Source organism: Etheostoma spectabile, unplaced genomic scaffold (genome assembly GCF_008692095.1).
Source record: "Etheostoma spectabile isolate EspeVRDwgs_2016 unplaced genomic scaffold, UIUC_Espe_1.0 scaffold00018988, whole genome shotgun sequence".
In the NCBI taxonomy this organism is placed as follows: domain Eukaryota; kingdom Metazoa; phylum Chordata; class Actinopteri; order Perciformes; family Percidae; genus Etheostoma; species Etheostoma spectabile.
This window is the reverse complement of record NW_022604606.1, coordinates 36,594-62,616: the sequence shown is the minus strand read 5'-3', so window position 1 is coordinate 62,616 and position 26,023 is coordinate 36,594. Positions and strand designations below refer to the sequence as shown.

Sequence of the window (26,023 nt, the reverse complement as noted above, 5' to 3'; positions counted from 1 at the left end):
TTCTGCAGTAGCTATTAGGAGTTCTGTTATCAGTTCTGAGTGGACTGGTTCAAAGCCGAGTTAATATACCGTCTAGAGAAACATACACACACCTGTTTCCTATCTGTTGATGAACACCCACACAGGTGTTTCCAGTTAATCTGGCTGATTAGACCACACCCCAGGACTCTGTGGGTGTCCTTTTGGTGCGTTCATGCCACCTGGGAATATCAGGGACCGACCCCATCAGTACATTGTTTTTCAGACTGTCAGCAAATGTCTAATAAGGGAGAACTCCCAGTCTCGGGAAACTTCCGGATTGGTACAATGGGGCTTAATAGGGAGTGAGATAGGGAGTGAACAGATGCGTGTTCCTCTTTTCTGTCATATTGGCGTTTGGCATAACAACTTGTTGCATTACTGCCACTAACTGTTGGGCGTAGCCTAGAGCATCAGGTGTGCGAAAACATGGAGGCCACAATGACAAAGGACACCCCAAAGCTCTTTAATTAGGCATTACGTTCCTCACTACAGTGTGTACAAGAGCTCAAAACATAGATCTACTTGACTTGAGTTGGTTTACTGTTTACTGGCAATGGCACTGTGTGAATTTTGTATATTTAGGAAACGTTTCTAACCATTCAACACATGAAGGTACGTCAGTCACCAACTGGGAAACTGTTCTAGCAAAACCTAGCCCCAGTTTCCTACCTCTGATTCCCACATGAGTGACGTGAATGAGGACGTTTTCACTGGGAAAAATGTTTTTTTCCAATGCCCATGACGTCCACTGATTGATTAGGCCAGTACAAATGAGACCTTTATTGTTCTTATTGGTCATAAAAAGATTTGACATAATACCTTCTGTCTGATGTGGTGGTGAGTGGTACAGGGGTCCCACAGGGGACTGTGCTGTCTCCTTTTCTGTTCACCTTATACACCTCAGACTTCCAGTACAACTCAGAGTCATGTCACCTACAGAAGTTTTCTGATGACTCTGCAGTTGTTGGGTGTATAAGGGATGGACAGGAGGGGGAGTACAGGGCGCTGGTGGGTGACTTCGTGGAGCCAGCGACACAAACAGACTGAACAAACTGATCAGGAAGGCTTGCACATTGTGTTTTCCCATCCTCTATATATTTGAATATTTGTTCTAATATTTTATTCTTATATTTTATTCCTATTATTATTATTATTATATCATGTATACTGTATGTATGTATATTTTTTCCTAGTATCTCATTTATATTTATATTCTGTGTTGTGTGACTAATGTAACTGCTGTGACACCGTAATTTCCCATTTTTCATCTTAATGCTGTTACAATATTCTAATAATCAATAATGCCAGAGAAAAATGACAAAGAGTGATAACATTTTTTAATAAAGTACTGACATTTTTCAATAAAGTATTGCCTTTTGACTTGCAAAAGTTTTGTTCCAATAACATTAACAAGCATACCGTTAGTTACATCCCTGTGTTTGTCATGATGTGGAGGATTAGTAAAGGCAGGTAGTGTGGCTGAGCGGTCTAGGGTGCTGGATTTAGGTTCCAGTCGCTCTGGAGGCGTGGGTTCAAATCCCACCACTTCTGTTTGTAAATATTAAACAGCTGGAAAGGAAGCATCGTTGTATTACTTCTTTGGAACTCTTAGTTCATGTCTTAAAGTAACTAAAGTCATGTGTACGCACAATGACCACTCAATCGTAAGTGTTCAACGTGAAATACTCATTCATTGTCGATAACTGTGACTGGATGCATGTCGGCCATCACGGTAGTGAAGCGCTACCTATCCTGAGACTGTAGGTTTAATGTTATAAGCTCCTATACTAACGTGTTCATATGATTTGATAATTTTCACAATGTTTAAAATCATCAGTTAACCTAGCCATTCTCCATTTCCCCACAGTAATCCCGTAGCTTTCTTGTGCGCACTAAAACTACGGTGATTTACATGCTACTGCTACATTCATCAATCCGTCATTCTGTTTAAAACCATACCATACGTCACAAACATTACCTATTTACAATAACCACGCAACACTCACATCTCTGTTAACTATGTGTCTGTTTATTTAGTTTCAAAGTGTAACACAGATTAAACATTAGTCATATCAGCGTCTTCTCTTTCTGTTTTAAAAGGAAGTTCGCCGTGCACACCAGGTTTATAAGACGGTAAGACGTCCGGGGTGACAGGAAGTGACCCGTATTTTAAATGATAAAAATTGTAACCCTCAATATTGCTTGTGGTGTGTTTAAACGTATATCACCATCTTATCACAATGTCCATGCTTGTGTCCGTGCTTGTGTCCGTGCTTGTGTCTTTGTTATGCGAATACTCTGGAAGTCTACTTATTAAGACTCTGCGTTCCCCTTTTTCCCCATTGATTATAAAACACATGCCTGAGATTGTTGATCTCAGAAATAACAATAGAATCACAACTTCCATTCATGTGCTTGACCACCTGCAAGTCACTGTATTTTCAGCATGAGTTGTGTTATTTTCGTTTGCAAATCTCTTTGAAGTCTACTTATTGAGAGGATAATTTCCCTTTATTCCCCCCATTGATTTTAAAGCACCTGCCCCGTGTGAGGGTTGAACTCATGACCTTCAGATTATGAGACTGACGCGCTGCCTACTGTAAAAGTGAAAGCAATGGTTGGGAAAATTTCGGAAAAACTAACAATTAGGTCTTTAATCTCAATAAAAACACAGTTTCTGGAAACCTATGTACTCACACAAAAGGTTAAGATTGACCCTAGATGCTTTGTCATGACCCCATGAAAAGGCCAGGACAAAAGACCGTGTGCAAAGGTTGTAGGAAATGCAAGAATATGACCACAACAAAAGAAATGATAATTCAATGATGGTGGTAGTCAGTTTAGTCAGTTGTGAGTGTGTTTGCATGGATGAGTGTGATGATGATCAGATGCTGATGTTATCAGGTTCCCAACTGTTGGGTCTAGATCCTGGTCCTCAAAGCCTTCATCTTCCTGCTCCTCCCCAATGTTGATATCTTCCAGCAGATAATCTGTCTTCTCAGAGTCTGGGTTCATGTCCTGATTGGGCTGCCCTGTCTGATTATACAAGTAGTCAACACCAATAAGCTCTCCTGGGAGGTGGACAAAAATAATGCTGCTGCTAATAAAATGCATTATTAACTAAATGCATTATAATTAACCAATATGTGGCATCATACCTGAGAAGGTTTCCTGGCCGTACTGAGGTTGGGCTTCAGTGTTGCAGTATGTGAGCCACCGAACCGTGGTTTGAATAACTGGGGAAGGATGGAATGTCACAAGTTACAGTAAATGATCATAGAGTTGTACAGGTCAAAGCAATATACATGTAATTAAAGCTATTGTTTGCAGGCTTTGATTCTGTTTATACTTTTACAATAATGTCAATAGTTTAAGACTACAAACTGACCTTCTGAAGCTCTAGCCAGGAGCCATTCTTCGCCTAAAACAATATGAGTCATTCCAGTAAGTGAAAAGGAAACTCACATCTACAAAGATAAATTTGATGGCTGTGACTCCCTGGAAATAAAGGTTAGGTTCTTTGTTGCATCCAGTCTGTTACGTATAACAGATAAAAAGCGCAAATTGACATCATTCCATCCAATACGGGCAAGACGGGGTTGACTGACAGATTTTAAAATCCTTATAAACAGTCATCGTAGCTGTTTGCAGGATTTCCGCAACGTTTACTGAGATTAAACTGGGCCGTATAGTGGCGATTATACAAAAAGAGAGAAGTACTTCCACTCGTTGTTACCTGTCATTGCTATGGGTAACAAAAGTTCTTGTTATGTCTCGGCAAGAAGTATTATGCTTCTGGGTTTTAAACAGGTCCTACTGAAAGTTCTGCTGGATCAGTCACGATGGCCGAGCGGTCCAAGGTGCTGTGTTCATGTCGCAGTCTCCACTGGAGGCGTGGGTTCAAATCCCACTTCAGACATGTTCTGTTTTCATCTCAAACTAATGTCTGAGACATGATATTGGATATAAGAGGACATGAAAGTGCACGAGAAACGCAATTGCAAGTACATTGTTTTGTGAGCATCTTTATTGTCAACACATGTAAAGTTACTGACTGTGATTTAACTGAGGGATTCGGTGAAAGTTATCTTTTGTTTTGTAAAACTTTGGGTTGTGTACAAAACAGGAGAAAAGGGTTCTTCGTTGCATCCAGGTTGTTATGTATGACAGATAAAAAGCGCAAATCAACATCATTACATCCAATACAGGCAAGACGGGGTTGACAGATAGATTTTAAAATCCACACAGATAAACACTCATTGTAGCTGTTTGCAGGATTTCCGCAAAGTTTACCGAGATTAAACTGGGTCGTATAGTGGCGATTATGCAAAAAGAGAGAAGTACTTCCACTCGTTACCTGTCGTTGCTATGGGTAACAAGAGTTCACAGTCACACACACACACTTCCCATTCTTGTGAATGTGATAACACAGGACCCCCTGGAGGGAATTTCTGAATCGTCAGGGGCTGTAGCTCAGTGATAGAGCGCCCTTTCAGTCTCAATGCCAAGATGTATTACAAGATTTGAAGTGAACATTATATTGCCCAGCGATGGTGGTATAGTGGTGAGCATAGCTGCCTTCCAAGCAGTTGACCTGGGTTCGATTCCCAGCCATCGCAGTAACTTTCTTTGAGTGATGTTGCTTGCTTTATTTTACAAGAAGTCAGCAGAAAGGTTACTTGCCAAACCTGGTTTGATAAAACATTAGATCTCTTTGGGCTGAACGATTATGGCCAAAATTAAAGATCATATTGATCTATAGATCACGATTAATTATCGATTTTCTACTCCAAAGTGCTGGAAAGGAAGGTTTCACCATTCATTGAACCTCAGGTTAACATGGAACAATCTCAGCAAGGTGATTGATGGATGATTCTAGTTACTTCACCAAGTTCAGCCCAAATGACACAGCTGTAAGAGACCACATTGGTCACCTTCCAGCTATGTAATATATGCAAATGGCAGTGGTGGGATTTGAACCCACACCTCCAGAGAGACTGGAGCCTTAATCCAGCGCCTTAGACCACTCGGCCACGCTACCTGCAAGTATCAGCTCTCTACATCGTGACAGACACAGGCACCGTAACTAACAGTATGCTTGTTCATGTTAGTGGAAAAAAAAACCTTAGCAAGGAAAAATCCAATACTTTATTAAAAACTGCAAATACTTTTCTGGAGGTCCGAATGGCATCTTTGATGTTAACAAAGGTGAGCCACTGTGTGAGCCACAAAGTGCATAGCTGTAAATCTGCTCCCTAAAAACAATAACAGGTCTGGCACTCCTTTCCCTCTTTTCTCTTTTGGCTTCTTCATCACTCTTCTTTGCGCTCGTTCCCACTTGGACCTCCACAGGAAATAAAAGATGGCTTGTTCCAGGTTTAAAATCACTTAAAAAAAGAGTTGATGAGTAAATCAAAGCTGAAAACACTGCCTTTTTTAAAACACCAAAGTGAATAGTCAACGTGTGAGCAATCAGGAAGCTCACATAAAAGATAGCTGTTGGAACCTTGGTCCTTCCCAAACCCTCCCTCAAAATGTGTGTGCATGTGCTTTCTTACCAGCAAGTTTCTGGAGGTTCAAATAGCCTCTTTGATGGCGGCCAGGGTGAGACACTGATTTGCAAAGTGTATAGCCGTAAATCTGCTTCCTAAAAACAATAACAGGTCCGGCTCTTCTTTCCCTATTTTCTCTTTTGGCTTCTTCATCACTCTTTTTTTGTCTTACCTCTATTAGAAAGTACAGTTCTGCAAACCATGTACATATTAATCTTTGCGGTCATTGGTATGCAGGTCACTTGATGTAATACAAGCAAATACAAAAGGCCCTACCAAACAGTTTTGTGATACGTGGCGTGTAACTGTATGTCAATGATCAAGCTTGTTGCTGTGACCAAGAAACCACCAGCAAAATGATTGATACATCATCAGTTCCGAAATTTTCTTGGATGCCAAATATTTGAATTCAAAGTCAGAATCCAATTGACATGTAAGAACAAGACAATGCACGTCCAGCTTCTATCATCAGTCAGCCATTGCACCCACACTGCTGCTGTATGTGGACTGTGGCTTCTGCGTCAGTGAGGGGTCCAGCAAGCTGCAGACAAGGTTTGGGGAGTGGTCAGACCCAAGGAGGCCACCATTAGTCTCACTGAGCGGCTGCTGCAGGAACTGGGAGGGGCAAACGGGAGGGACCTCATGGGGTTGCCACTGCAGGACCAGGTGCGCATGGAGCAATCTGGCGTGTGCAGCAACGCCATGTCTCGCCATGTATACCCAGTATAGTCTTTTATTAAAAAAATCATTAGATTGGAAAGCTAGACCTTTTTAATGGACTATTAATATTTTATTGTTTTGTCAGGAACCAGTGCAAATGCGCTGAATTTCCATCTTTACCTCCTGGAAGGCCTGAACAGGTGGAACCAGGATCGGGGGAGTTCAGGGGTGACCAGTAGGCCATCGTCTCTGCTCACCTACGCCGGGCATGTGACCCAGTGCGTCAACAGCAGCAGCTTGAAGGTGTTTGGCCGGCCATTTGTGCCAAACTTCAGGCCACCCTCCAAATACACTGGTATGCTAATGTAATAGTAACTGTCTACCTAGTACAGTGAGGAAAATGAGGATTTGAACACCCTGCTGTTTTGCAAGTTCTCCAACTTAGAAATCATGGAGGGGTCTGAAATTGTCATCGTAGGTGCTTGTCCACTGTGAGAGACATAATTTTAAAAAAAATATCCAGAAATCACAATGTAGGGTTTTTAAACTATTTATTTGAGAAGTGGGAGAACTTGCAAAATAGCAGGGTGTTCAAATACTTATTTTTCTCACTGTATGAGGAAAATTAACAGGCAGAAACCTCAGACTAAAACTGACTCATGGTGGGCAGTCATCTGACACAACCAGTTGGGGGAGAGGGTGAGAGAGAGAGAGAGAGACAGAAAGAGAGAGAGAGAGAGAGAGAGAGAGAATGGAATGAAAAGATGACCAGTGCTAATTATGGCCGCAGTAAAGGTAATAGAACTATTACTAATAATAGTAGCAGTAGTAGTGCAGGGCGTCCAGCAGGACCACGGCAGCAGCTGCATCCACTACTCAGGTGCCACCACAATCCAAGGAAATCTGAGAGGGGAGAAAGCACAAGGGCTTCTGGAAAGAAGCAACATTAGTTACATGCATGCTTTTTCCAAGTATCAACAGCAATCATAAAGATGATAGCCTACACACATCCTTAGAGGGGGCACCCAGATTTGAACTGGGGACCTCTTGATCTGCAGTCAAATGCTCTACCACTGAGCTATACCCCCACACACCATATGTTGGATATGCTTATGGTGCAGCAAAACAATGGCTGGACCTCCACCATGTGGTTATCTTCACAGTCTGAGAAAGTATCCAAATCTCATCTACTGTATGAAAGGGAGTTACAGTTTTTTACAATTGCTATGACAGATTTTTCAATACTTTTAACACATTTCCAAAATTATTAACACAGTTAGCACTGCATCCGCATGTGTAAGCTATACTATTACAGTTTTTTACAATTGCTATGATAGATTTTTCAATACATTTAACAAGTTTCCTAAACTCTTAACACACAAACACACCCAAAACACACAACTGGCAAAACAGTAAATTTCATGCTCAAAATCACACATTGTAAACTGAACTCCAAAACTAATTTTCAAAATACAATAATACACTAACACTACACACTATGTCTAACAAAACACTGCAAACATGTTTCAAAATGAAATAATTATTCCGAACACTAACACATGTTCTCCTCCAACAGGAACATTTAGTCAATCATAACACAATGACAAAAACAAACTCTATCATCAGCTGACATTACAAAAACTTCATTATTTTAGATGTGTCAGGTATGCCCTTATACAATAGACATTATATTGTATTGATCATAGATTGTGTTTTGCACATGCATTTTCAATTCAATTTTATTTATAGTATCAATTCATAACAGGAGTTATCTTGAGACCCTATACAGATAGAGTAGGTCTAGACCACACTCCAGAATTTACAAGGACCCAACAGTTCTAGTAGTTTCTTCCCGAGCAAGCAACAGTGCAACAGTGGCGAGGAAAAACTTCCTTTTAGGCAGAAACCTCGGTCAGACCCAGGCTCTTGGTAGGCGGCGTCTGACGGGCCGGTTGGGGTTAGAATGAAGAGTGGAAATAACAAAAATAGAAAAAATAGTAGTTTATAGCAGATCTTTGTAGTAGTTCATGGCATAGCAGGGTACTGTGGGCATTACAAGGCACAGCAGGAGAATTTTTTGAAAAATCTCATAAAGTCGTTACTACTAAGAGCTCTGGGAATACTTGGCTCAGTAGAGCTGTGACCATCCGTCAGCCTGGCTACAGTGCTGAAAAGAAACCTCACTTCACTTCGTTCACCATTGCATTGTTTTCACTTTTCTGAACCGGAGCTACAGTACAGCTAATTCTACAGTCTATGGTTAAGGTCACATTTATATGCAGATTATGTAAAGATATATATCACAAAGGTTCCGTAGTGCAGTAGTTGTCAAGTCTGCTTTGCATGCAGAAGGTCCTGGGTTCAATCCCCAGTGGAACCAAATTTAAGGTTTAAAGTAAGAACTATGTCCCGTTACCGTCTCACAGGCGTCCCTTGAAAAGTTTTAAAAAAGGGAGTGAACGACACTTGACAATCAAAAAAAACATGCTCCAAAGACATATTGTCTATTTGAAAGACTTCTTCAGTGTTTTTGCATTGGTTTCACTTCTTAGAACCTGACCTCCATCCATTTTATTTACAGTATGGTTCTGATTATGTTAAAGATAACAGTCTGCACATTAGTTTTCTAAAACAAATATCAAAGAAATCAACAGCCACAGATAAAAGTCAATTTTAACAACATACATTATGGTTGCATCTTTAGTATATTTCTATCATTTAAGTATCCCAATTAACTTTACCTTCTTAGTGTGAAATCCACACGTGCAGACCTGTGCTCCACCAAAAAGAGACATCTGCCCCCGCTGCTGGAGTGGACACTTCTCTATCTGTAATTAACCGAAATTAAAATGCACCAGACTGTTACATGACATAAATTAATTGCTGATAGTTGTTAAAAAAACATGTAAAAAGCTGTACCTTAAGATAGAGCTCATGCCATCTCTTTGCCTAGGGGCTGGTCTATTCCCAGCATCAGTAGGCCAGACCCCTGTAGCGGCAAACGTCCTCAGCCAGGACAGCCATTCATGGTCCCCCATGGCACGATGCTTAAAGGCCTTAGATGCCATCTGAGATTAAACTGAATAGGACAATAGGACAATAATGTCAATAGTTTAAGAATACAAACTGACTATGTGACAGATGTGTAATCTGTCATGTCCTGCCTTCTGAAGCTCTAGCCAGGAGCCATTCCTCGCCTAAAACAAATGAGTCATTCCAGTAAGTGAAAAGGAAAATCAAATCTACAAAGATAAATCTCATAGATGAGACTCCCTGATGGTCTAGTGGCTAGGATTCGGTGCTCTCACCGCCACGGCCTGGATTTGATTCCTGGTCAGGACCTGACAGATTCAGGTGTAATATCTGTTAGAGTTTGTTCCTGGACTTGATTTAGATTTGTCAAATTCTTCCTCATTAGTTTAACGCTTGAACCCCAAAACTTTTAAAGAGTACCTTTTCCTTTAAATCTGACCACCGACAGCAAATGTTTCCTTTTTTCATCATTGATGGGTCATAAACACTTCATCTGCCTCTATCTCAATAAGATAGATAGATAGATAGATAGATAGATAGATAGATAGATAGATAGATAGATAGATGTTTATTGATACACCCTTCTGCATGTAAAGCAGATGTGATAACTACTACACTATGGAACCTCTGACGTACTGCCATCTTTAAAAAATCTGAACAATACAGGAAAAATAATGGCTTCAGGTGAGGTTCTGAAAAGACTGGGCTTATATTTCATTATCGGCATTCAATTCTTTCTTAAGACTTTTGAAATAACAATTCCCAGGTGGTACCATATCCATGGTTCTTACTTTAAAGCATAAGTCTGGTTCCACAGGGGATTGAACCAAGGACCTTCTGCGTGTAAAGCAGACGTGATAACTACTACACTACGGAACCTCTATAAAACTGTTGTCTTTAACATAATCGGAACCATACTGTAAATAAAATGGATGGAAGTCAAGTTCTAAAAGGTGAAACAAAAGCAAAAGCACTAAAAAAGTGTTTCAGATAGACGATATGTCTTTGGAGCAGGTTTTTGTGATTGTCGAGTGTCGTTCACTCCATTTTAAAGACTTTTCAAGGGACGCCTGCCAGGGGGTAAGAGGACATAGTTCTTACTTCAAACCATAAGTCTGGTTCCACTGGGGATTGAACCCAGGACCTTCTGCGTGTAAAGCAGACGTGATAACTACTACACTATGGAACCTCTATGATACGCTTTTTCTTTACATAACCTGCATATAAATGTGACCTGAACCATAGACTGTAGAATTAGCTGTACTGTAGCTCCGGTTCAAAAAACAATGCAATGGTGAACGAAGTGAAGTGAGGTTTCTTTTCAGCACTGTAGCCAGGCTGACGGATGGTCACAGCTCTACTGAGCCAAGTATTCCCAGAGCTCTTAGTAGTAACGACTTTATGAGATTTTTCAAAAAATTCTCCTGCTGTGCCTTGTAATGCCCACAGTGCCCTGCTATGCCATGAACTACTACAAAGAACTGCTACAAACTACTATTTTTTCTATTTTTGTTATTTCCACTCTTCATTCTAACCCCAACCGGCCCGTCAGACGCCGCCTACCAAGAGCCTGGGTCTGTCCGAGGTTTCTGCCTAAAAGGAAGTTTTTCCTCGCCACTGTCGCACTGTTGCTTGCTCTGGAGGAAACTACTAGAACTGTTGGGTCCTTGTAAATTCTGGAGTGTGGTCTAGACCTGCTCTGTCTGTAAAGTGTCTCGAGATAACTCTTGTTATGAATTGATACTATAAATAAAATTGAATTGAATTGAATGTAGGTTGCCCATTGTTCATTTAGACTTGCCAGCAACATTGTTATAATGCAAACCTGCTTGAAAAACAGCCACAATTATTTTTAAAGACTTGGAACACACATGATATGACAGTGTCTGAAGTGTTCAGGCAAGTCAAATGGACAACTCATCTAGCAAAAAGTGCAACTTTACGCCTGAACAGGGACTTGAACCCTGGACCCTCAGATTAAAAGTCTGATGCTCTACCGACTGAGCTACCCAGGCTTCTAAATTAAAAATCTGTGGAAAAAACAATCTCCTGAACTGAAAATAGCGAGCACTTCATACATATCCCAGAATCAAGCTGTTGCCTTACCAGGGACTTGAGCTGTGGTATTCCTTTTTGCTCAAAACGTTGATAGCCTAATGCAATTTTATGGCTACAGACAAATAAACTTAACTGCTAGTGGGTACAATAAAACAACTCTCCCTCTGGTTCTGCTTCCTCTTGACGGGCCTTCCTCTTGGCCACCAGAAGTTCTTGTATCTCAAAGGCATATGAGGTTGCATACAGATGGAGAGAAGGAGGAGGAGAGAGGTACCTAGTGCATCATGGGAAGTCCACCGGTAGTCTAGGCCTATAGCAGTACAACTAAGGGATGGTTCAGGACTCACCCAAGCCAGCCCTACCTATAGGATTTATCAAAGAGGAAAGTCTTAAGCCTACTCTTACATGTGGAGATGGTGTCTGCCTCCTGAACCCAAACTGGAACCTGGTTCCACAGGAGAGGAACGCTCTGGCTCCCATTCTACTTTTGGAAAACTTGTTCTTGACTTGCCTTCTCCCACATCCTCTGAATGCTTAGCTAACTAAATTACTTAAGTTGGCCAATAATTGTTGCTTTTTCATCTTCGTTGTGATTGTTGTGCGCCTTCAATATCATATCATATCAATATTATGTGGATATTATGAAAGAAACTGTCAAGCACAGGAGCACTACAGAGGCGGAGACTGCCTTAAAGATGCGTCAGATGGAGATACAGGCTGGGTTGGGAGTTGCCCGTAACGTATCCACTGCCGGCGCGCATTCTCGCAGTTCTGTCAGTTTTGACGTGAGTAAGCACATTTCGCTGGTGCCAGTTTTCCGTGAGTCCGAGGTGGAAGCGTACTTTGGTGCATTTGAGCGTATTGCTGCTGCTCTACAGTGGCCTAAAGATGTGTGGGCTATCTTATTGCAGTGTAAGTTAGTGGGTAAAGCTCAAGAGGCCTGTTCCTCTATGTCTGTGGAGGACGGGCTGGCTTATGAAAAAGTAAAGAGTGCTATCCTGCAAGCATATGAGCTGGTGCCTGAGGCCTACAGACAGCGTTTCCGCAGTCTTAGGAAAAGCCAGAGCCAGTCGTATGTAGACTTTGCTAGAGAGAAAGGGATTCTTTTTGACAGGTGGTGTGCAGCGTGTAAGGTTGCCGATCTGTCTGCTTTGCTTGAGCTAATGTTGCTAGAAGAGTTTAAAAACTGCGTACCTGAGCGTACTACTGTGTATTAAAATGAGAAAGTTTCCACCCTACAGCAAGCTGCTATTCTAGCTGATGAGTTTACACTTACTCATAAGGTTGTTTTTAGCAAACGTTTTTAGCACCCATGGTGCAGATCTTCCAGTGTATTATGACAGCGCTCCTTTGCGTCCAAGGTCTGACATACTATGCTTCTTCTGTCGCAAGTCCGGTCATTTGATTGCTAACTGCGACGCTTGGAAGCGGAAGCAGCAAGGGTCGTATCAAAAACAGCTGAAGGGTGTGGGATTGATTAAAACTTCTCCCAGAGTCCAATCCTTGGAATCTGTGGCTCTTGTGATGCCTGATGACTGTTTTAATCCTTTTATCTTTAATGGTTTAATGGTTTAAGTGTCTCTTTCAGGGAAATCTGAGGAAAAGCATCCAGTGACAATACCGCGAGACAAGGCTTGTTCACGGTCACTGATCCTGTCTGATGTTCTGCCGCTGGGACCTAGCTTAAGCATGTGTGCAGTTGTGAAGGGCATTGAAATGGGTTTTGTGCCAGCACCGCTGTATCAGGTTCATGTACAGTCAGACCTAGTGACAGGGTTTTTTACAGGAGGCGCCCGGTCACGATTCCCTATCGAAGGCGTTGACTTTATCATGGAGAATAGAATGATATTGCAGGGGGGAAAGTTTATCCTGTTCCTGAGGTGGTGTACACTCCAATTCCTGAGTCAGAAAGTGATGAGCTAGCTCGAGAACATCCTCATGTGTTTGTAGCTAGTGTTACCACTAGAGCGCAGGCTCATAAGCAGACTCAAGAGGTCAGTTTGTCTGACTCCTTGTTTGCTTCTGTACTTTCTGGGGAAGGTGTGACCTCTGGTGGTTCGGTAAGCTGTACTTCAGGTGAGCCTGGTGAAAAGGCTAATGCTGCTGCACCCTTGCCGCTTACTCGGGAGGCTCTCGTTAAAGCTCTGAGAAATGATCCCTCGCTGGATAAGTGTTGGAAGTCAGTGTTCAACATGACTGAGTGTAATGGTCAACTGCCTTTATTTGTGGAAAATGGTGTGTTGATGCGGAGGTGGTTCTCACGGAAAGGGTGGGTGGCGACCGATTCTGAGGATGATTGGGGGGTGGTTTTTCAGGTAGTAATCCCTGTTGACTGTCGGCAGCATGTTTTAGCGCTGGCTCATGAGCACCTTTGGTCAGGTCACTTGGGCATCAGTAAAACCTATGATCGTGTCTTTAGGCAGTTCTTTTGGCCAGGAATGAAGGCAGACGTAGTGCGCTTCTGTCAAACCTGCAGTACTTGCCAGATGGTAGGTAAGCCTAATCAGCCTGTGCCCCCCGCGCCGCTGCGGCCTATTCCGGCTGTTGGTGAACCTTTTGAGCATGTTTTAGTCGACTGCGTGGCCCATTGCCCAAAGCTAAGTCTGGAAATCAATTTTTGCTTACCATGATGTGTATCTCTACCCGTTTCCCTGAGGCCATTCCTTTGCGCAAGATAACCGCTAAAGCAGTCACTAAAGCACTGATTAAGTTCTTTACAACTTACAGTCTACCAAAGACCATACAGTCTGATCAGGGAACAAATTTCTTGTCCAGGATTTTCAAGGAGACTCTCCAGTCCCTCGGTGTCCAGTGCTTATCATCCTGAGTAGCAGGGTGCACTTGAGCGCTGGCACCAGACTTTGAAATCCATGCTGAAGAAGTACTGTTATGAGACTGGGAATGACTGGGATGAGGGTGTGTCTTTTGTTCTCTTTGCTGTCCGTAATGCAAAGCAAGAATCTCTAGGGTTTAGTCCCGCAGAGCTAGTGTTCGGTCACAATGTGCGTGGCCCATTGAAGGTGTTGAAGGAGAAATTAGTGGGTGATAACTCTGGTTGAAAGAACGTGTTGGATTTTGTATCTTGCTGTAGAGAACGTCTGCACCATGCTACACGTTTGGCCATGGAGTCACTCTCGTCATCGCAGGGTAACATTAAGAGACGCTTCGACAAGAAGGCAGTCGAGAGACAGTTTGCCGCTGGGGATAAGGTGTTGGTCTTGCTGCCCACAACAGGCTCTGCTCTTGCCACCCGGTTCTCAGGTCCGTATGTCGTGGAAGCCAAAGTTTCCAATACCGATTATGTTATCCGTACGCCTGAGCGTAGACGGAAGACCCGCTTATGTCATATTAACATGCTGAAATCTTTTCATCCCAGAGGGGCTGACCTGAAAAGGCCAGAGACGACGCCAGACGTTGCTGTGGTAGGGGTTTCTTCTCTTGTTGGTGGCACTCAACCGGTGTTGGAGGCAGACTTGATGACACCCTGTGAAAGTCATCTGTGTGGTAGGCAAGCTAACTCTGAGTTCTTGTCCAAACTTGACCAGCAGCTGTCCTACCTCCCAGTGCCTCACAAACAGGATGTGATCGGCCTGCTCGGCAGGTATACTAGTATATTAAAGGATGTACCCTCACGCACAGGTGTGCTGGAGCACGACCTTAACGTGGGTAATGCTGCTCCCATTAAACAGCATGCAAAAAAGGGAGGCCATGAGGAAAGAAGTCAGCTACTTGGTAGAGAATGGTCTTGCCAAGCCCAGCTATAGTCTTTGGAGTTCATCCTGCTTGTTGGCGCCTAAACCCGACGGCAGTCCTCGCTTCTGTACGGACTTTCGTAAAGTAAACGCTTTTACCGTGTCAGATTCCTTTCCTTTGCCCCGTATGGATGATTGTGTTGACAGGGTTGGACCAGCTGTGTGTATTTCAAAGCTTGATCTTCTCAAAAGATACTGGCAGGTTCCTTTGACACAGCGGGCTTCTGATATCTCTGCTTTTGTCACTCTTGATGCTTTTATGCAGTACACTGTGATGCCGTTTGGCATGAAGAACACACCTGCCACTTTTCAGCGCCTGATGCAGCGTGTGTTAGGGGATGTACCTAACTGCAGTGTGTATCTGGATGATGTGGTGGCATCTGCCAACGGTTGGCGGGCGCCTCCCTTACCCTTAACTTGGCCAAGTGTGAGTTTGGTAAGGCCACTGTCACTTACCTTGGTAAGCAGGTTGGCCAGGGGCAGGTTCGGCCTGTGGATGCTAAGGTAGCTGCGGTTGTCTCTCTACCAGTGCCCAGCACTAGACGTGAACTAAGGCGTTTCTTAGGCATGACAGGTTACTATCGCTGTTTCTGCAAGAACTTCTCTGTAGTGGTTGCTCCTCTGACCAGGTTGTGTAGTCCTGTGGTTCCTTTCGTGTGGAATGATGAGTGCAACCATGCTTTTACCTCTGCTAAGTCTCTCCTCTGTAGTGCTCCTGTGCTGGCTGTTCCTGACCTTGCTCGACCTTTCCAGCTTGAGGTGGATGCCAGTGCCACTGGAGCTGGTGTTGTGCTGTTGCAGGAAGATGTACAACAGCAATCAGCGCTTGATGCGCTGGGCACTTCTGGCATGTTGAGGAGTCACCTGGTTGTTAATGTAACTTGAAGGAGCTCCACATTTGACAGTATTGACTGGAAGTGATAGGCTTGAGTTACATGGGGGATACACACTTTGCATTGAGTCTCGTAATCACCATAAAAATTAAGTATCACTGAAATTTGAACTTGTGTTGCTGCAGTCAGAGTATACAGTGCTCATCCTGAATGGGCCAGTATAGTACATCAGAACTGCTTCTTGAATGGTCTATTAGCTTTGTAACCCCCCATTCCCCACAGCTTTCAATTGTCAGATATGGGTGGGGGAGTGGGCAGTGTGTCCAAACCTTTCTGTGTAAAAAACACAACTAAAGAAGTTTCTTGGATGAGAGACAAAACTTCTGCGGAGGACCTTTTTACCAAGTCCTGTTGCCCTTCAAGGTTCAAGGAGTCTTTATTATCCCCGGGGGGCAATTTGTTGTGCAGCAGCATGTAACTTAAATAACACACAGGTTATTCAATACAACAGCCATACATCTAAAAACAAAATAAATATGTACTACACGGAAGTCCACACCTCACGTTGACTTATTAAGGAAGCCTATAGCAGCAGGGACAAAACAGTTTTTGTGTCTGTTTGTCCTGCATTTAGGCTTTAGACCGAATCTGCGGCCAGACAGCAACAAGATGAAGCAGCTGTTCAGGGGGGGACTAGGGTCGGCCAGGACTGATTGGGCCTTCTTGAGGGACCTTGTCTCATATACAGAGCTTAAGTCAGTCAGAGGGTTGTGAGAAATCTTGCCACACACGTTAACTACATATTGCAGCCTGTTCTTGTTTTTAAGCGTTGGGGCAACGTTGTTAAAAACTGACAGCTCCACACTAAAATCATGAATATTAAAACAGTTCAGCTCATTTGAGAGGGCAAGGTGTGACATGCCATTGGTGGGGAACAGACACTTCTTAGGCTGCATCCCCATCATTGCTTTCACACCCTCCCATGCAGGACGTGAGTGGCCTGTGCTCAGCATGTTCTCAACTTTGTTCCTTATAATTAAGTTTTGCAAGCTTAAGTTCCTTTTAGCTTGTTTTTGAAGTACTCTGTATTTAGTCATGTTACCTTGGATGAAGCTAATATTTCATTCATTAATTATGCTTTTGACAGATTTGGAGACCCATGGTATATTATTTGGACATATGGAGATGGATTTACGAGGGATGACTAAGTCCTCACAGAAGGGGATGTATGCAGAAACAGTCTCTTTGAGCTCATCAATGTCCTTACATTTGTTTTTGAATAGATCCCAGTCAGTGCAGCAGTAGCATTCCTGTAGACACTGCATCAAGTCCTCTGACCAAACCGGAACTAACTTTCGTTTCGGCTTGTTTCTCTTGAGGGACGGTTTGTAAGACGGAACCAAATGAACAGAGTTGTGGTCAGACATGCCGAGTAGAGATCTGCTGTTGTGATACGCATCTTTGACGGATCCATAACAGTTTGCCACCCTGGTGACTTACTTCCATGTCTCCATGAACGCCCATATTTGTGGGCTGACAGTTGAGAAACCTTCCCTTGTTTACTATGACATGGATGACTGAGAACCTACTATATCATGACATGTTTAATTCACTATCTTATAATTTTTTAAACAGGTCCTACTGAAAACCTGCTGGAGCTGTCAGGATGGCCGAGCGGTCCAAGGCGCTGCGTTCAGGTCGCAGTCTCCACTGGAGGCGTGGGTTCAAATCCCACTTCTGACAGCTAATGTTTTCATCTGGAACTAATGTCTGAGACATGATATTGGGAATAAAGAACTTAGAAATTACTTTTATTTAAGAAGACATGAATCTGCGCAAGAAACGCAATTGCAAGTTAAGCTTTTTTGTGAGCATCTTTATTGTCAACAGATGTAAAGTTACCATGGGTTTGTACACAGTAGACATATCTACTGCTGTATTCACTGTCTGTGGCAAGTCCTTCAAAACCTGTTCTTGACTTGCTTTTTCCCACATCCTCTGGATGCTTAACTAACTAAATGATTTAAGTTGGCCAATAATTTTTGCTTTTTCATCTTTGTTGTGATTGTTGTGTGCCTTCAATAGCACACATGTGGATATCATGAAAGAAACTGTCTAGCATACCCCTGCAACACTTCTAAAGGTTCCATGGTGCAATGGTTAGCACTCTAGACTCTGAATCCAGCAATCTGAGTTCAAATTGCAGTGGAACCTGTTTTTAAGTTTTATGTCTCCATTAGTTTAAGTTAAGTGTAATGTCTTGTTTGTGTTGTAGTATGGAACCATTTTCCTGTCTTTTATGTATTATGAAACTTATTTCCCTGGAAGAAGATTTATTGTAGCTCAATGGGATTGTTCCTGGTTAAATAAAGGTTAAATAAAAATAAAATGAATCTGTAATATGTCCAAACATTCCTCTCTTCATTACCGACATACTGGAAGTCGGCCATGTTTAATTGGATGTTCTCCAGTTATGCTTGTTTGGTAGATTAATATTATATTTTCCTACTTTGGGGACTTTTCATTTCATATTCTTTGTCTGACATTTTCTATTCCCTGTTTGTATTTTCTGTGACTGCATGTGGTTTTAAATCTGTTGGAGTTTCTTCAGACTAAAGCAAAGACACTGATGATGTCATCCAAAGGAATCATAAAGGACAGCAACCTGTTTCCAGAGGACACTAAAGAATGACGGAGCAGCAGGAAACAGAGCAGCTCAAATAGCAAACAGCTGATTTATTCATCTGACTCGTAGAATAACGCCAATGATTGACTTGTTTTAAATGTCTGGGAATGTGGAACAGCTCCATGCTGACTACCTGAAATAAAACAAGGCCACATGCTGATTATTGGGGACTTGATTTGATGGATTTATTCTTCCTGTTGTGTCTCTGTTTAAACTCCTAATTTAAAGGTAAAGTCAGGGTCCACTAAAGGTTGTGTTGTTGTTGCTGACAGACTCAGATTATTATTCTAAGTGTGTGACAACATTGTGGGATGGATCCCTGCAGAGATAGACCTGTTAGTTAAAGAGGAACATCCTTTTAGTTTAGATCCTTTAGTTTCCAACCAGACCAGATCGGTGATTGTAGGAACAGTGGAAAGATGAACCAAGACGGCTTTTCATATATATATTTTCTTTTTCTTTTGACTATAGTTGTGTTTGTTATTAACAGAAATCAACCTGTCGACAAGAAGCTTCTTTTTTCATGTTCAGGAGAAGGCCTGTTTCCAGCCAGACTATGAATTGATTCATGAAATCCCTGTTATTAATATCTAGTCAGTCCCATATGGTCTAGTGCAGGGGTCGGCAACCTTTACCACTCAAAGAGCCATTTGGACCAGTTTCACACAGTAAAGAAAACACTGGGAGCCACAAAACCCTTTTAAAATTTAAAATGAAATAACACTGTATATAACACATTTGTGCTATGTATAAACAAACTAAACTGTGTTACATTTATGAAATCAATGAACGACTGCAGAGAAAATGAAATAACATTTTAGAATTGAATATTCCCAGAAATGCTTGTTACTAACCTAGCTCTGGGGAGTCACTCCCCGGAGTCCTCATGTTCTTTTTTCCCCAGCATGTTCCCTTGGATCTGGGAGGCTCCAAAATCATGGTAGCAGCTGTCGCCATGGTCCCGCTACACGTTTTGCGATGCCATGTTCATCTGCTACACTCTGTGGTGCCCTGCTACGTCCTGCTGTGCCTTGTGATGCCGCACAGTGCCCTGCTATGCCATGAACTACTACAAAGAACTTCTACAAACTACTATTTTTTCTAAACCCAACAGGCCCGTCAGACTCCACCTACCAACAAAGGTAACCACATGGTGGAGGCCCAGCCATTGTTTTGATGCACCATAATCTTATTCCACATAGAGTGTGTGGGGGTATAGCTCAGTGGTAGAGCATTTGACTGCAGATCAAGAGGTCCCCAGTTCAAATCTGGGTGTCCCCTGCAAGAATGTTTGTACCCTATCATATATATGATAGTTCTTGTTGTTGATGATACTTGAAAAAAGCATGCATGTAACTAATGTTGCTTCTTTCCAGAAACCCTTGTGCTTTCTCCCTTGTCAGATTTCCTTGGATTGTGGTGGCACCTGAGTAGTGGATGCAGCTGCTGCCGTGGTCCTGCTAGACGCCCTGCACTATTACTGCTACTATTATTAGTAATAGTTCTTTCTACCTTTACTGCTGCCATAATTACCACCGGTCATCTTTTCAATCCATTCTCTCTCTCTCTCTCTCTCTCTCTCTCTCACCCTCTCCCCCAACTGTTTGTGTCAGATGACTGCCCACCATGAGCCAGTTTTAGTTTGAGGTTTCTGCCTGTTAAAAAGACATTTTTCCTCGTACAGTGAGGAAAATAAGTATTTGAACACCCTGCTATTTTGCAAGTTCTCCCACTTCTCAAATAAATAGCTGATTTAATAGCTGCTACCAGCTGGTCTAAAGCTAATATAGTTAGCCCAAAGAAACAAGCAGAAAACTGCTACCAGCCAGGCTAAAGCTAATACAGTTAGCCCAAAGAAACAAGCAGAAAGCTGCTACCAGCCAGGCTAAAGCTAATACAGTTAGCTCAAAGAAACAAGCAGAAAGCTGCTACCAGCCAGGCAGGTCCTGCACTTGACGTGTTGCTGCACACGCCAGATTGCTCCATGCGCACCAGGTCCTGCAGTGGCAACCCCATGAGGTCCTTCCGGTTTGCCACTCCTAGCTCCTGCAGCAGCCGCTCAATGAGGCTGATGGTGGCCTCCTTTGGTCTGGCCACTCCCCAAACTTTGTCTGCAGCTTGCTGGACCCCTCACTGACGCAGAAGCCACAGTCCACATACAGCAGCAGTGTGGGTGCAATGGCTGACTGATGATAGAAGCTGGACGTGCGTTGTCTTGTTCTTACATGTCAATTGGATTCTGACTTTGAATTCAAATATTTGGCATCCAAGAAAACTTTGGAACTGATGATGTATCAGTCATTTTTTTGGTGGTTTCTTGGTCACAGCAACAAGCTTGATCATTGACATACAGTAGCACGCCACGTATCACAAAACTGTTGGGGGGGGGCCTTATGTATTTGCTTGTATTACATCAAGTGACCTGCATACCAATTACCGCAAAGATTAATTTTTGCCGAACTGTACTTGCTAATAGAGGTAAGGAAAAAAAGAGTGATGAAAAGAGAAAATAGGGAGAGGAGTGCCGGATCTGTTATTGTTTTTAGGAAGCAGATTTACAGCTATACACTTTGCAAATCAGTGTTTCACCCTGGCCGCCATCAAAGATGCCATTTGAGCCTCCAGAAACTTGCTGGTAAGAAAGCACATGCAGACCCCCCCCGTGGCTGTGATCAGGATGGCTGCAACATCTAAATAGTATGTGTTTCATGATTGTACTTTTTGTTTTTGAATGGTACATGAACATATTTTAAAGAGTGGTTTTATATCTGTGCTGCGAATTTTGACAAACTGTTTTGATCACTTGAGGTATTTCCGTGTAGTCTTTGGTCTTGGACAGTTACCTTGCAATCTAAAATTGTATATCCTATTGGCTCTGGAACAATAGTTAGCAGTTGGAGGGGTAATGGCTCTTTACAGTGAATATGCAAAAGAAGATGTTCACAAATTCAGTCCAGGTAAATGCTCAGCCCATATTCACACAGACCTAAACCTACTCACTTAATGCTGGTTACAATATTCTAATAATCAACAATGCCAGAGAAAAATGACAAAGTGTGATAACATTTTTTAATAAGTATTGGCTATTTCCTTGCAAAGGTTTTTTTTTCCAATACCATTACCAAGCATACCTTTAGTTACGATGCCGGTGTTTGTCACAATGTGGAGAGCTGATATTTGCAGGTAGTGTGGCCAAGTGGTCTAAGGTGCTGCATTAAAGCTCCGTTCTCTCTGGAGGCGTGGGTTCAAATCACACCACTGCCATTTTAATACATCACATTGCTGGAAGCCAACCAATGTGATGTCACAGCTGTGTCATTTGGGCTGAACATGGTGAAGTAACTAGAATAATCCATCACCTTGCTGAGATTGTTCCTTGTTAACTTGAAGTTCAACGATGGTGTAACCTTCCTTTCCAGCACTTTGGAGTAGAAAATCAACAAATAATTGGGATAGTCTCCATATTGATCAAACTAATTGTGATTATCACTTTGGCCATAACTGTGCAGCCCAAAGAGATCTAATGTTTTATCAAACCAGGTTGGGCAAGTAACCTTTCTGCTGACTTCTTGTAAAATAAAGCAAGTAACATCACTCAAAGAAAGCTACTGCGATGGCTGGGAATCAAACTCAGGTCAACTGCTTGGAAGGCAGCTATGCTCACCACTATACCACCATTGCTGTGCTATATAAAGTTCACTTCAAATCTTGTAATACATCTGGGCATTGAGACTGTGAAGTGCGCTCTATCACTGAGCTTCAGGCCCAGTCAGAAATTCCCTCCAGGGGGTCCTGTGTTATCACATTCACATGAATGGGAAGTGTGTTTATATACATTGCTGCCCTTCGATAGCTCAGTTGGTAGAGCGGAGGACTGTAGAAGCATAAATCTGAAATCCTTAGGTCGCTGGTTCAAATCCGGCTCGAAGGAGCAGTCTTTTCAAGAGTTTCCCTTTAAGGATCAATAAAGTGTTTCTGATTCTGATCTAGAGATGGACAGACAACTCAAAAGCATGTTACTTATTGCCGAGACAGAACAAGAAAAAAAAGAAGAGGTCGGGTAGATAAAATTAAGTCCTGACAGAATAGAGCACTACAGACAAAAGATGTGAAAAAGTGTGAGCAGAAGAATATTCCTGTTTTGTACACAACCCAAAGTTTTACAAAACAAAAGATAACTTTCCCCGAATCCCTCAGTTGAATCACAGTCAATATTTGTCTCACAAACCGTCTCAATGTCCAATTTAAATAATTTATCCAACCGAATTGAAACTTTAACTTACCCCCGCTGTTTGAAATTGCTTCCTTGTCGTTTGGATTTCCCGAGTGGAATCAGCGAGCCCTCCTTGGTGGGAAAATGCAAAGTCATAACAAATTCAGTTGTCTCCTACAAGGAGAAGACACTGAGGAAAGATACAGAAGTCATATACTCTGAGAGGCATTGGAGATCTTATTATGAATAATTAATATGAAAATCAGTGATTAAATGTAATTTTCAATTACAAGTTACTGTTTGAAAAACTGAAAAGAATTGTTATTGAGATAGAGGCAGATGAAGTGTTTATGACCCCTCAATGATGACAAAAGGATACATCCGCTGTCGGGGGTCTGATTTAACGGAAATGGTACTCTTTTAAAAGTGTTGGGGTTCTAGTGTTAAACTAATGAGGAAGAATCTGACAAATCTAAATCAACCAAAAACAAGTCCACAAACTTATGCTTTCAAATCTTACACCTGAATCCTTAAAGTACTGACCATTCCCTGACCAGGAATTGAACCCGGGCCGCGGCAGTGAGATCGCCAAATCCTAGCCACTAGACCGTCAGGGAGTCACGTCTATGAAATTTATCTTTGTAGATGTGAGTTTCCTTTTCATTTCCTGGAATGACTCATATTGTTTTAGGAGAGGAATGGCGCCTGGCTAGACCTTCAGAAGGCAGGACATGACAGATTACACATCTGTCACATAGTCAGTTTGTATTCTTAAATACCAAGTCTCTTGCTGTTCCTTGACTAGTTGGCCCCCCCTGCTTTGCAGTTTCCATCAATGTAAAATGAAGCAGAGGATGGAACAATTTGGAGGCATAACAGACAACTAGCTTTACAAAGTTGCCGTGACCCGGATTGGAACCGGGGTTGCTGCGTCCACAACACAGAGTACTAACCACTATACGATCACGGGCACTTGGAACCAGTAGGGTCTTGTTGTTGTGAAAGCATAGTGGGAACTCTGACTATCAACTCTACTGATATTTTCCCGCTTTCCCTGATTGTTGACTAAGAAATGAAAATTTCATGGATGGTTTATCTAGCACGGCTGATTCTGTCTTCAGGGACACATTTATTTTCAAGGAAAAATGAATTACTCATCATTTGGCTATTTAAAGATGTACATTTTCTTTGTAGAGTTTGTCCGGGGGGGGGGGGGTAAAGTTGGAAATGACAAAGAAGGGATTTAGTCGCTAAAGAGCACTACGAGCTAGCCAGGAGTCAAACCTATAATCTTCTGATCTGTAGTCAGACACGTTATCCATTGCGCCAAAGCTGGGGAGCAATAACCTCATGGGGGGGGAAGAAGACGAAAAAGGGGAAGAGGGAGGGAAGAAGGAAAAAGAGGAAAAGGAAGAGGAAAAAGGAGGAAAAAAGAGGAAATGAGAGAAAAGATGAGAAAGATGCTAAATTAAACACAAAGGAAAATCACATCTACAAAAATAAATCTGGTGGATGTAACTCCCTGATGGTCTAGTGGCTAGGATCTCAGCGATCTCAGTGCCGTGGCCTGGGTTCAATTCCTGGTCAGGGAATGGTCAGGACTTGACATATTCAGGTGTAACATTTGAAAGAGTAAGTTCCTGGACTTGTTTTTGGTTGATTTAGATTAGTCAGATTCTTCCTCATTAGTTTAACACTAGAACCCCAACACTTTTAAAGAGTACCATTTCCTTTAAATCAGACCCCCGACAGCGGATGTATCCTTTTGTCATCATTGATGGGTCATAAACACTTCATCTGCCTCCATCTCAATAACAATTCTTTTCATTTTTTCAAGGAGGAGGTCACACGGGCGCCCTCAAAACCCAGCGCCTCCATCTCTGAGGGCATCCCCCTCCTGGATGGCCCTGCACCATCATCAGGTCACTGCATGCTGGTGAGGAATCTGAGGATGAATCGGATCAGTTCCTGGCTGGTGATGATGATCAGGATGCCACAGTGGGGCTGGGCCAAGATGTTGCGGCTGAGTCCAGGGAAAGGTTAGGCACCGCAGCAGGGAAACTGGCAGCCAATCTGAGCAAAGAACTAGGATGGCATTTTGAACCAATTTTTCATGCTGCTTGTTTTAAATGCGACTCCAGTTGCGTCTCTGCCATCGGAGATTTTTTTTTTTTACTGTCAGCTGCCCCCCCCCCCCCCCCCGCCCCCTCTCTCTCTGTGTCTCTCTCTTACTCACACACACACACACTCACACACACACACACACACACACACACACACACACACACACACACACACATACCTGGTGTGGAAATAAAAAATAAAAAAGAACCAAAAAAAAAAAAAATCACACTGATCATAAAAAAATAAAAAGTTAAAAAAAGAAAGTTATATTGAGTATGAAAACTCTTGTTCATTACATTTTACTTCATAATTGCAACCGCATGTGTTGTATTCATTGTTGCAAAACGTTCTGTATATAGTTTGTTTGTTACCATGACAACACCATTGATCTGAAGCTCGATGCTGTCATGTAAAAAGTTTTCAAATCAGCAATAAATATAACAATTTTTGATCAACTTATATCAATTGCATGCTTAAATAACATACCGGTTAAAGCCCCGCACATTTCAAGAGAACCCGACCCACTTCCTGGTTAAATCTGACCACTTCCGGTTTAGGCCCCGCCCAGTCCGAGTACGGATCCGGATACAGATAATTCATGTGGTAAACAGATACAGATAATGCTGTACTCGCTCATCCCTAGTAAGGACCTTGATGAGCTCAAAGAGACTGTTTCTGCATACATCACCTTCTGTGAGGACTTAGTCATCCCTCGTAAATCCATCTCCTTATGTCCAAATAATATACCATGGGTCTCCAAATCTCTCAAAAGCATAATTAATCAACGAAATATTAGCTTCAACAAAGGTAACATGACTCAATACAGAGTACTTCAAAAACAAGCTAAAAAGGAACTTAAGCTTACAAAACTTAATAATAAGGACAAAGCTGAGAACATGCTGAGCACAGGCCACTCACGTCCTGCATGGGAGGGTGTGAAAGCAACGATGGGGATGCAACCTAAGAAGTGTCTGATCCGCCTCAATGGCATGTCACACCTTGCCCTCTCAAATGACAACACTTTTTATAATTGTTTTAATATTTATGATTTTAGTGAGGAGCTGTCAGTTTTTAATAACGTTGCCCCAACG

At 42.4% G+C, this 26,023-nt stretch overlaps 9 non-coding genes across 9 annotated transcripts; 4 read left to right on the top strand and 5 right to left on the bottom strand.

Moving 5' to 3' along the window:
• The first annotated feature begins 4,568 nt into the window (after window positions 1–4,568).
• On the top strand, window positions 4,569–4,640 carry trnag-ucc (transfer RNA glycine (anticodon UCC)). Its single transcript has one exon. It is a non-coding gene; the product is annotated as a tRNA-Gly (tRNA).
• Window positions 4,641–4,980: 340 nt separating this feature from the next.
• Window positions 4,981–5,062, bottom strand: trnal-aag (transfer RNA leucine (anticodon AAG)). The gene has a single exon. It is a non-coding gene; the product is annotated as a tRNA-Leu (tRNA).
• A 2,187-nt stretch (window positions 5,063–7,249) lies between these two features.
• Window positions 7,250–7,321, bottom strand: trnac-gca (transfer RNA cysteine (anticodon GCA)). The gene has a single exon. It is a non-coding gene; the product is annotated as a tRNA-Cys (tRNA).
• A 2,751-nt stretch (window positions 7,322–10,072) lies between these two features.
• Window positions 10,073–10,145, bottom strand: trnav-uac (transfer RNA valine (anticodon UAC)). Its single transcript has one exon. It is a non-coding gene; the product is annotated as a tRNA-Val (tRNA).
• Window positions 10,146–10,382: 237 nt separating this feature from the next.
• On the bottom strand, window positions 10,383–10,455 carry trnav-uac (transfer RNA valine (anticodon UAC)). The gene has a single exon. It is a non-coding gene; the product is annotated as a tRNA-Val (tRNA).
• Window positions 10,456–11,208: 753 nt separating this feature from the next.
• Window positions 11,209–11,281, bottom strand: trnak-uuu (transfer RNA lysine (anticodon UUU)). Its single transcript has one exon. It is a non-coding gene; the product is annotated as a tRNA-Lys (tRNA).
• Window positions 11,282–17,569: 6,288 nt separating this feature from the next.
• trnal-cag (transfer RNA leucine (anticodon CAG)) lies at window positions 17,570–17,652 on the top strand. Its single transcript has one exon. It is a non-coding gene; the product is annotated as a tRNA-Leu (tRNA).
• Window positions 17,653–19,804: 2,152 nt separating this feature from the next.
• On the top strand, window positions 19,805–19,876 carry trnac-gca (transfer RNA cysteine (anticodon GCA)). Its single transcript has one exon. It is a non-coding gene; the product is annotated as a tRNA-Cys (tRNA).
• Window positions 19,877–22,438: 2,562 nt separating this feature from the next.
• On the top strand, window positions 22,439–22,526 carry trnay-gua (transfer RNA tyrosine (anticodon GUA)). The gene is given in 2 exon segments: window positions 22,439–22,475; window positions 22,491–22,526. It is a non-coding gene; the product is annotated as a tRNA-Tyr (tRNA).
• Window positions 22,527–26,023: the final 3,497 nt, after the last annotated feature.